At 38.0% G+C, this 11,954-nt stretch overlaps 1 pseudogene; it reads left to right on the top strand.

Moving 5' to 3' along the window:
* Window positions 1-4,850: 4,850 nt before the first annotated feature.
* Window positions 4,851-6,187, top strand: LOC127236590 (PDZ and LIM domain protein 1-like; annotated as a pseudogene).
* Window positions 6,188-11,954: the final 5,767 nt, after the last annotated feature.

The raw sequence follows: 11,954 nt of genomic DNA, 5'->3' as shown, positions 1-11,954 counted from the left end.
TTCACCGTGATGCACTTTAAACATTTTAAATCCCCAGTGGCTAATTTTTGAAGAATGTAAAGTTCTCAGCTACATAGCATATTTTGTCATGTCAACTGTCAACAAGAATTTTCCATTGATAATGGCACTTAAAATTCCACATAAATAAGAGACAGTGAGAAAGCACTGGATTAGATTCATGTAATCAAGCAAAGGAAAGTGGTGTACTAAAGGAAATAAATGCATTTGAATAATTTTCTTGAGGATTTTTCTTAAAAGTTCTATCTCTTCAATAACCTCCTGTTCTCAGATTTTGTTTTCATTAAGTATGAAAGAGAACAATGTTAATAGTTAGGAGTGTTGAAAATTGTAAAATAGTTGAACTCATCACCAAAGATAAAGTAAATAAAAAGAATTAAGTGTTAACTGAAAAAGCATAAAGTCAGGTTATAATAATGACATATAATTTACTAGGCTATTATATTTGCTTTCTATTTAACTTAGAATAAAAGACTAGTATTGTTTCAGAATCTAAAATAGGAATAAAGTATTTCTTTTTCTTTAGCACAATTGAATTAGCATTTTATTTGCTTACCTTTTTAGGATGCATAAATTATGTGTTAATGCAGTTGAAAATCATTAAACAATGGAATATACACAAAACTTTCACAATTTTAATGAAGGAAACCATACACACATTGCATTTACTGTTTCACATGCAAAAATCTCTCTTATATCTACTTCAAAACAATGGTGCTTACACCTTTTTCAGCATCCACTGTTCTGAATATTTCTGTCCTTTGTCCATTATATTTTTTAACATATTTTTCAATTGATTTTTTTCATACCCAATATTTTGATCATGTTCTAGTGGAGTGTCACAGATTATAACAATCACACGCCAAAGGAGGTCCAGGAGTTATTTCCCAAGACAAAATAGATTCCAGGGTTGTGTGTGTGTGTGTGTGTGTGTGTGTGTTTTGAATTTGAATTTTTTAATCTTATTTGGGTTTTTTGTTTGTTTGTTTTCGTTTTTTGAGAGAAAAGGAGCATGAGAAAGTTGGATAAGTAGGGAAGTGGAGAAGATATGGAAAGAATTGGGGGGGGTGAAACGATCAAAATAGTTCCTTGAATTTTTAACTTCTGACTGAGTGTGCCACTTTATTATTCCCCTTCTATTATTTACTCTGCAAAAACAAGTCATGATCTTGTTTTTTTTTGTGACATATTTTTCAGTGCTCTTAAAGATTTTATACTTCTTTTTCTGAACGAAAGACAATGAATGTGTGACAATGAAATAAATTTGGTTAATTTTATGTGAGTGTGTTCCTGTGTGTGTGTTCGTATATGTGCACATCAGTTCAGGTGTTCATGGAGGCTTATGGGTGTTGGATCCCTTGGAGCTGTGGTAATGGGGATTTCTGAGCTCCCTGACAAGAGTGATGGAAATCAAATATTTAGCCCTCTGCAAGAATAGATCATGATCTTACCCTCTAAATCAGTGATTGTCAAGTGGGAGTGGAGACCCTTTTGGGGGTCACATATTAGATATCCAACATATTTGGCATCTGCATTATGACTCATAATAGCAACAAAATTGCAATTAAGAAGTACCAACGGAATAATTTTATGGTTGAAGGTCACTCCAACATGAAGAACCGTATTAAAAGGTCCCAGAATTTGGAAAGATTGAGAACCATTGCTCTAAATCATCTCTCTATACCCAAATGTATGCATTTGTTTGTTTATTTAGTTAAAATAACTAAACACTGTCAGTCACAGAACCATGTCCTAAATGAAAAAGGGCTACAAGTGGTACCAATACCTTCCTGGGACTTGTATGCAAACTGAAAAGACAAACAGCAATCAAACAAGGCCAAAGGAACCAACGGACCATTTGTTCTAGTTCCACACTACTATTTGGAAATCCTATCATCAGTGGCTGATCAACATTAATTTATTGCAGTACTGCAGATCAGAAATTTAATATAGATCTCATGAAGCTAAAACTAAGTCATCATTGTGATGGCAATGCAATGGTATACTCTTTCACACAAGCTCAGAAAGCATTTCCAATATTTTCATCTTCCAGAGACTGCCTGCTTTCCCTGATTTGCTGTCTGCTTCCCTTTATCTTCAAAGCCAAGAAGGACAGTCTATTTCTCCATATTCTTTATTACAATTCTATTGAATGACACACATTAAGGTATGAATATATTTGAGTACTACCATTATTTATGGCTTAGTAAAGCTTGCCTGAGGGTTCAGAATGCAAAGCTAGCCAGAAACCAAGAGTCAGACGGTGGTGGTACACACCTTTAATCCCAAGACTAGGGAGACAGAGGCAGAGGGATCTCTGTTAGTTCGAGGCCACACTGAGCTACAGGAAACTGATCCAGTCTAGAAGTGAAACAGAGGTTACTTCAGCCTTTGGGATCGCATGCCTTTAATCCCAGCACTGGGGAGTTGGAGACAAGAGAGAGGGTGAGCAGAGAGTGAACTATAAGGTGGGCAGAGACAGGAACTCAGGGGATTGCACTCTGAGGCTTGGTGGAGAGCAGTACAGTCTGCATTGCATTCTGAGGAATCCTGAAGCCAGGATCACCCATTTCAGTCTGAGGAAGAGGTAAGAGCTCATAGCTGGCTGCTTTCATCTCATCTCTGTCTCTGCTCTTTTATTATTCCATGTTACATATTTGTAGGTCCATACTACAAAAGAGTTGATCATATACATGTTACATTTATTTTTAATTTTTTAGTTCAGCAAATTTCACTGTGATATGTAAAAGAAGTAGGTAAATTTTAACAATACAAAACGAAATAAACATTTTTTTGTAATTCTCTTGAATTTATTTATTTATTTTTCTAGGATTTCAGGCTTGATTAGTGTATTTACATCATTTCTATCTATTGCCTCTCCCATGACAACTCCTTCCAAGTCCTCTTGCCTTCTCACCTTCGTGAGCTCTTCTTATTTGTATATTACATGTATGCCCTATTGAGTCCACTTGCTCATATGTATATGCCTTTAGGACTGACCAATTGGTATTGGATGACCCATCATGAAAAAACTGGTTTTCCTTTTTCAGGAGACTGTAATTCTTCATCTAGGGATAGATGCTTGTGTAATTGTCTTCAACCATGTTGACATATCAACCAGTATGGTCAGTATGTAGGTCTTGTTTAAGTAGTTATAATGAATATATATGAAATATATATATATATATATATGAATAATAGCAATAGACACTTGATCCTCTGGCTTTTATGGGTTTTCCAAATCTTCTGTGATGTCCCCTGAACTGTAGGCATTGGAGTTGCATTGCATATATGACAGTTACAGAGAGCCAACACACTGTTGCTTATCCTCTGTATTTTGAGCAGTTGTAGATCTCTATTACAGCTTTAGTCTGTTGTGAAATGAAGCTGCTTTTTAAGTGGTGAAAGATGTACTTACCTGTGGGTTTGAAGGATCTGTGGGTTATGAGGATAAGTATTCAGAATGCATTTAAAATTTGTACTGGTTAGGAAACTGGAAGTAGCAAGTTCTCTTTCAGGGTTTCTAATCTCTCCAGCCAAGATAGATGTCAATGTTTATAGTGTCAGACATGAATTCTTTCCTACAGTGTGGGCCTTACAGGTCTAGTTAGTTATTAGTCTTATTTCTGTTGGTTATTCCCAAGATCTAAGTGACATTATTCCAGCATCAGGAGTGTCTTGCCATGTTTATCACTGTGATTTATAGGCTTCACATTTAGGTAGGACTATTGATTTTGCCTCTCTCTTGGCAGCTTGTATAGAACCTTCTGATACTATGAGAATTAGTCTTTATTACTCCAAGGCCAGTGTCCAAAGTATGTGCTGTCTTCAGCAACAGGATCTCACAGTCAAGTTGTTAGAAGCAAGGTGTGGAGGATGAACCTGTGAGGAATGAAAATCAAATGTGTTCAAGGTGCATTGTGCAAGATTCCCAAATAATTAATAAAAAATATTATGTTGGGGAAACTATCAGTGCTCATTGCCTATATTGTTTTGGGAGTGATTTGGGCTCTCTGACCAACAATTTGAAGGAAGGTTTCCCATAACTGGAATGGAGGAATACATTAGATAATCTAGAGGGAACATTATCACTGGTATGACTTAATCCCAATACATATATATATACATATACATATATATGGTATTTTCCATGCCTTTTCAAACAACATTAGAGTCTATGGCTGTGCCACCCTGAACAAACCTGATCTTGTCAAGCATCCTTAGGATTATTCATAGCTTCTTTCTTCCTCTCTCTCTGTTTTGCTAACCCCCAGTAAAGTCCTCCCCCATTTTCTCACACCCCCTTCATAGCACCTGCTTTATATCATCCTTCTCTCTAGTGCTTGTTCCTCTGATCTCCTCCCTCCCCCCACAAGTTCCTCACTTCTTTGGTTTGGAGCTAAGATACACAAATGAAGAACATGCAGCATTTGACTTTCAGGGCCCTGGTTACTCCATTTAGTATATTTCCTTTTCCAGTTCTGCCAATTCATTTTTTTCTTAATATCTGAATAGAATCACAATGTGTATATGTACCTCTTTATCATTATCCATTCATTGGCTGAAAGACGTCTCGGTTGATTCAGTTTCTTAGGTTTTCCAAATAAAGCAACAACACAACACACATTGGTGAACAGGTATCTCTGTAGTAGAATATGGAACCCTTTGTGTACACTCCAAGCAATAATATAACCAGGCTGACAACCTGAATTCAATGTCCTGAAATCACATAAAGAAATTGAGCACTGTGGTAGGCATCTGTAATCGTGACAATTCTTTGGCAAGATAGGAGACAGAGACAGGAGAAGCCTAAGAGAACATGCCACACAAGAATGTGGAAGGTGAGAACCAACTTCTTCAATGTTCTCCTCTGACCTTAACATGTCTTCTGTGGCATAAGTGTGATCATATTCATCCACACAAAATCAATCAGTTAATAAATTCCATTGATTTAAAGAATATTTTGCCTATTTACTTTGTCGTGGAAATCTATTTGTGTATTGGTGTCTCAATTCAAACAGGAAGTTTGAATTACGGAAACTATCTGATTCGCGTGTTGATATCTGTACCTACCATACCACATGATTCATGAATTAGAATAATCATTGCTGTTTAAAAGTTAATATTATTTAAAGTGAAATAGAGATATAATACATTCTCCATCAAATACCATCATTCACCAAAATAATAAACACATCCCTAAAATATATTAGGATGAAGAATGTGCTAATTCCCAGAGAAATATTAAGAAAAATTAAGAAGCTCAGAGGTAGAAACCCTACCTGACATAGTATGTATTGCAATGCTATAGTAATGAAAACATACAAGTGAACATATAGATCATTGTAACATAATAGAGAGCCCAGAAATAAACCTACATTTTTATAAACAACCAACTTCTGATCATGTGTTCTTACACATGCATTGAGCAAGAGGAATGTATCTCTTAAACATGGTGTAGAGTAAAATTGAAGGTATGGGCATACCGTGTTGTTCCTTGGCTTGCCCGTCTGTCCCCTCTAATTGTACTTAGCGATGACCACCCAGCAAATTACCCTTCAGGGCCCGGGACGCTGGGGTTTTTGCCTCGTAGGTGGCAAGGACTTCAATCAACCTCTCGCCATTTCCATCAAACCAGTACAACAACCTCTACTCCCCTGAAAACATCTCCAACTTCAACAGTGCAGTGGAGTTGAAGAGCGTGCAGCCTGTGGGGAGGAGGCGAATCAGCCTCATTCTTCAGGCAGCCTCATCAACGACAAGGAATCTGAAGTTTATAAGACACTTCAGGAGAAGCAGGAGTTAAACGAGCCCCCCAAACAGTCCACCTCCTTCCTACTTCTGCAGGAGATCCTGGAGTTAGACATGAAAGGGGATCCCAACAAGTCCTCGGGATTCAGAAGTGTTAAAGCTCCTGTCACCAAAGTAGCTGCATCAGCTGAAAATGTTCAGAAGCTGTCCATTTGTGACAAATGTGGCATTGGCATTGTAGGAGTGTTTGTGAAACTTAGGGATCATCACTGCCACTCTGAATGTTATGAGTGCACCGACTGTGGCACCAACTTGAAACAGAAGGGTCGCCGTTTCTTTGTAGAAGATCAGATTTACTGCGTGTGAGCGGGTCACACCACCTGAAGGCTATGATGTGGTCACCGCATTCCCCAAGTGATTGAGAGGACCTGCTCTGCCTGCAACTACGATCCAGCCTGCTCTACCTGGTTCTCTGAATGTTCTGGACTCTCCTCCCTGACAATCCTGTGCTTACCTAGTGTTAGTCCTGCTCAGTGAACATTGAGCTTCACCTGTGCTGACTTCCACTAGCAGTGGGATGCCTGCTTTTGAGTTACTGGAAATGGTTTTGTCCCTTGTCCCCTCTCCAGCACCACCATGCATCTTCTTCATTTGGGTCTTCTCTGCTGCCAACAGACTTTGGTCACAGTGGAACAAAGCCAAATGTAGTATCTCTCATGTTGATTGTGTTTTACTTAATAAATTTAGACTCAAAAAAATAAAAAACAAAAATGAATGTATATATGCAGAAGACTAAAATTCAAACTATCCCATGCATTATAGGAACCAAAGATAAAAATGATTAAAATATTAAATGCAAGACCTGAGAGTATATATAAAACTACCAGAAGAAAATATAGGGGGAAAACCCTAAAGTATTTGAACAATGTCTACCATAGTCTATGAATATTAAAGCCTGTGAATAAAGTCCATTAGCCTGAACAACTTTTTGATTTAGCAAAAGACTAAGAAAACAACAAAAGCAATTATAAACAACTGGCCTATTTAAATAAAACTCTACTATATAAAAAAAGAAATTATCAGCAGAAGAAAGGAATCACCTACAGAATAAGAGAAAAGTTGTGTAAGACAAGTGTGGTAGGCTCAGGCTTATGACCATTTTATCTGGAGGCTAGTCAGGAGGATTCCTGCAAATGCAAGCCAATTTGGACCACAAATTGAGACTTCATCTCAAAACAAAAATTAAAAAATAGAGAAAAACAAAAAGTAGACTATTTTAAGCAGTGCATCTAATAATGGGTTGATATTTAAGACTTAAAAACAGGTTCAAGCAATTGGTTAACATAAAAACAATCAGATTGAAAATTAGCACAAGGGCCTCATAGACACGTCTCAAAGGAGACATATATATGATCAATAAGCATAATAAAAATAGGCAATGTTTTAAATCACCCCAAAAATGCAAACAAGGTCACATTGGACTGTGAACTCAGACCTATCATATGGCTGTTACAAAATGTAAAAGGTATTTACAGCTGTTGAAGATACAGTAAGAAGAGAGCTTGCCAGCACTGTTTGTAGGAATGCAAATTCCCCATGAAGATCCTCAAAAAAAAAAAAAACATGTTGAATGATCTATCAAGTTCACTCCACACCCACACATGTACACCCATACAAATGAATTGAAATTAGGCTTTTAAAAATATATCTATTTGTCCATTTTCATTATAGCATTATCCACAATAGCCAAAATATGGAGAAATCAAAGTGTTCCTCCATGGGCAAATCAATAAAACATGTTGGATATAAGCATAAATATTATTTGACCATAAAAGAAGAAAATTCTGTAATTTGCAACAACATAAAAGAATCTGGAGGGCATTGTGTTATGTGCAATAGGTCAGGCACAGAAAGGTCAATGCTGCAGTAAATTACTTATATGTGGAATCTCAACACTGTTAACAGAGGGTAAAGCTTGGATGGGAAGATGGAGACATTGGAAATAGTGGATGAAGTACACATAGTTTTAATTGGACATGAGATGTAATTGACGACCTCTTGCTCAGCATGATGACCAAGATTAATTTTACTGTACCATATATTACAAACCTGCTTTTAAAAAATGCAAGTATTGAGGCAGAGGCTTGGACATACCACTCTGAACACAGACTCTCTCTAGCTTGGACAACCACAGATATAATGATATCTGAATACATATAATACATATATGATATGTATAATGTATTCAATATATATGATATATACAATAAATATATAATCTGTAATTCCAGATTTTGAACACAAGTACCTATTGTCTAAAAGGGGAACAAGAAAAAGGCTACTAAAGAATTGAGGAAATCTAGAATTATACTCTACCAAGCACAAGTTAAGGGACTGAGAAATGGCTCAGCAGATCTAGCAAAAGAGTATCATACAACCACCTGTAAACCCAGTTCTGGGGAATCTGATGCCGACTTCTGCCAAGGGCATTGCACTCACATGCACAAACCCGCACTCAGACACAAACATATGCACATAATTTAAAATAATTTTTTTCAGCATAATATTTTAAGCCTAGAATATACAGTTGCTATGCTACAAGTTCTTAACACAAGAAGACAAAAGACAGCTTAAAGGGATTCCTCCTGATGGTCTGGTGTGGAACACTTTGAGAACCAAAAATAATGACTGTAATAGATCATTATACATTGAATGTATGTCACAAAGTACGCAAATGTGTGTATATAACTTAATTGTTAAAGATAACAAAACACAATGGAATCCACAAGGAATGTGTTAAATGTGGAACACAGAAGAATGTGAGTAGGGAGGTGAAGAGGATCTTTTTATTTATTTTCATACAACATATTGTAATCATGCTTTCCCCTCCTCCAACTTCTCCAAGATTATATTTGCCTCCCTACTCACCCAACCCCACGTTCTTTCTCTTTTCCTAAAAGAACAAAAACATATCAAAAGAGTAAATCAAAATAAAAATACAATAAGGGACAAAATGCCAAACACACAAACACACACACACACACACAATGACACAGGAAGCCCATAAACAAAACAAAGCTGAAGTTCACACTGTGGTGACAAGCTACTGCTCTACATGAACCTTAGTAAAGGTGACCTAAAATAGTCACCCTGTTAAGTAGTGATTTCATTGTTCATCTCAGGGTCTCGCTTTGTGTCATATAGAGAACAGTTTGGTGCAGGTACATCTCAATCCCAGGTAAATTTATGGCAAGTACATAGTCTGGTGCAAGAATGGAGGAGATAAATACATATGGTGTGGTTACAGATTAGAACAGAAAATGATTTTCCCCCAGAGAAGAATAGTTGCACTTAAGTGGATAGGGTGTAGAAAAATGGCGAAACATCTGGAAGGATTAGTCTAGCTAATATTGCATGTAGTTAAAGTTGGCTTGATTGGAGACTGATCCTCTAAAATAATGCAGTGATAGAAACACTGTGGGAAATATGAACAGAGTTCATTAGAGAACAAAATTGGTGGAGGCCATAAGCTGTGGCATCGTGTAGGTATGCAGCTCTCCTTTCAGTCCACCGGCCTTCTGTCCTTATTCATCCCCCTTGCCATTTTCTTGGTTTTCTGCATCAGAGTTTAAAGAACTTAAGCAGAGTCAATTCCAGGAAAAGTTGTTCTTTGATAAAATGTTATGGTGGACTAGCCAAAGCCCCAGGATGTGGTTCTGGGTGGTCGCTGAGCTGGTCAGTTAAGGCCACTGGGGCTGCTTCCTCTTAGACATGGGGCAGAGCCAGTTCTTCTAGGCTGGACCTTGGGGCAAGCTCTCTTGTGCCCATGGTGCGGGGCAGGTCCAGCTATCCCAGAGCTAGTAACAGGCAGGGGCAGCTAAACATAGCACTTGATTTCAACAAGCATGGCTCCTATGACCCCCTCCCCCCAGACCACAGCTGCCAGTTGCATCAGGAACAATGACTCAAACAGGCCCTTGGCAGCAGCTGTGGCCAGGTGTCGCCATGGCCTCAGTGGCCTCTTAGGACCAGTCCACCCATTGCACACATATATGCATTTGTATGTACGTATGTATTCCTAGATATAACATATTCAGTCCAAAAATACTATTTTTATGTATATTTCCAAGGCTGACCATTTGGGACTAGACCACTGATTGGTCCACTTTTCTCTAGAGAGAGCTACCTCCTCGATTTCCAGCTTTACTCTGTAACCTATTGTTCTTGTGTAGTTTGGCATGTCCATTGGTGTTCTTGTTTAGCTTATGTTTGGGTGATCATGTTTCTAAGAAATTGTGGGTGTAGGTTCTAATGTTACTAGGAGATACAGTCTCACAGCAAACTCCCTGATCCTCTGGCTCTTAAAATCTTTCTTCATCGTCTTCTGGAATGTTCCCTGAGCCTTAGGTGCAGGGAAGTATTGTGGAATATTAATTTAAGACATGTTACATTCATTAATGCTATGGAATATTTGCTAAATGATGCAAAAACAAAAACGTGTTACATTTGCTTGATTAAATAAAACCAACCTGGAGTCGGGTGGCTGAGTTAGCAACTCGCTTGCACGAAATGGTAGGGAGATGGGGGGGGGGGCTGAGCAAAAAGACACCCAGTTTTGGAGGAAACATGGGCTAGCAGAAAAGGTTAGCTACCTGCCATTCAGCCTCTCTGAGCCAATAGCAGCGTTTCATTTCAACCTTTGATTCTTGAGTTCCATAGAAGAATGGAGATCTAGATAAAGTTCTCTTTAGCCGTCATGAAAGAGTCAGAGCCAGAGGGAACAAAATTCCTGCCTGGCTACAGCCAGTGTGACCTGAACTGCTACTCATAACTGCAGAGTTGCAATTGCCAATTAGGACAGCAGTTGCTTAAGGGGCAGCTACTGAATTTAACGAAAAACAACAGGAGTGTGTTGTAGGTGTGTCACTGTAATTAGTCTCCACGACTCTGAATGTTGATAGGTTAAGGTTTTCTATAGCCCCTTTTTTGTCTATTACTAAGAAAATTTCCTTGATGGGTGATGAAAAACTATACCTATCTGTGTAGAAAGTCAAATGTTTCTAGACTGTTATTAAGGATTATGTGGGTTTAATAAAATAACCTCTGCAGAATGTTCTCCCATAACCATGATTTCATAACCAATGATTGGTATCTACATTTCTAGTACCAAGTAGGGTACTCTCATGTTGAGCAGGTCTTAACCCGAATTAGAAAAACACTGGCTACTGCTGAGATGGGCATGCTGTTACTGCACCCTGAAGGTTATCAGGCCATGCTGACAGTTGCTGTGGTAGTTCATAAGCTTCACAGCTGAGTAGGACTGTTGGTTGCCTTTCTCATTGTAAGTGTGCTTGGTGCCCTCTGGTACCATGAAAGCTAGCCCTTGGGAAGGCGTCATTCAGGTCATTTCAAACTTAGGAACTTTTGGGCCTTTTGTCTGAAGTAAATGGTGTCTTCAGCAACAGAGACTTAACTTTCACCTCTGGCAGGTATAGAGGACAATAACAATAGGCTGAATGTTTGGGAGAGACTCTCAAACAGTTCTGGCAAATACAACAGAGAGCTTCTCATGTCTGGTTTGGGAGTTTTTTGTTAGGTGGTCTTCAGCTCTTGGAGGGAGCACTATTGGCCCTGATGAGAAAAGTTCATTAAAATTCAATGTCCTTCTTCAATCTCACTTGTTGTTGGCAGAATCCTGTGCTTGGCAATTGTACCAGTGGGAGCATCTTCTGCTAGAGGCAACCTACTATTCCCTGCACAAATTGTTTCTTACTCAAAACATTTCTATTTCTTTGAACCTTATCGTTTTCCTTCATTATTCTCTTCCAGACTTTTTATCAAGGTACTGATTTGATTGGGTTGGTCCTATTCAAGATAATCTTTCTTATTATTTTAAGTCCAGTTGATTGTTCGAAAAAATTATGTATGCTCATTATGTATGCATTATAACCAAGCCTAATGGTTGGAGTGATAACATCATATCTGCAGGTAATATAACCCAGGCTATGGTAATATAAGATAAAACCAATAGTGAATAAGTATTAAATTTTGAAGATATTAGATAAACAGTGACATATTTTCTTTATCCCAGTGTGAGAATGAATATCTCCTATGTAAATATATAAAAAGAGAGAAGATACTAGGGATACAAATATGCACATCTAGTCCTCATGTGCAAACACTTC

Source organism: Phodopus roborovskii, unplaced genomic scaffold (genome assembly GCF_943737965.1).
Source record: "Phodopus roborovskii unplaced genomic scaffold, PHOROB, whole genome shotgun sequence".
Taxonomy (NCBI): domain Eukaryota; kingdom Metazoa; phylum Chordata; class Mammalia; order Rodentia; family Cricetidae; genus Phodopus; species Phodopus roborovskii.
The sequence above is the reverse complement of the archived record's forward strand: the minus strand, read 5'-3'. Positions and strand labels throughout refer to the sequence as shown.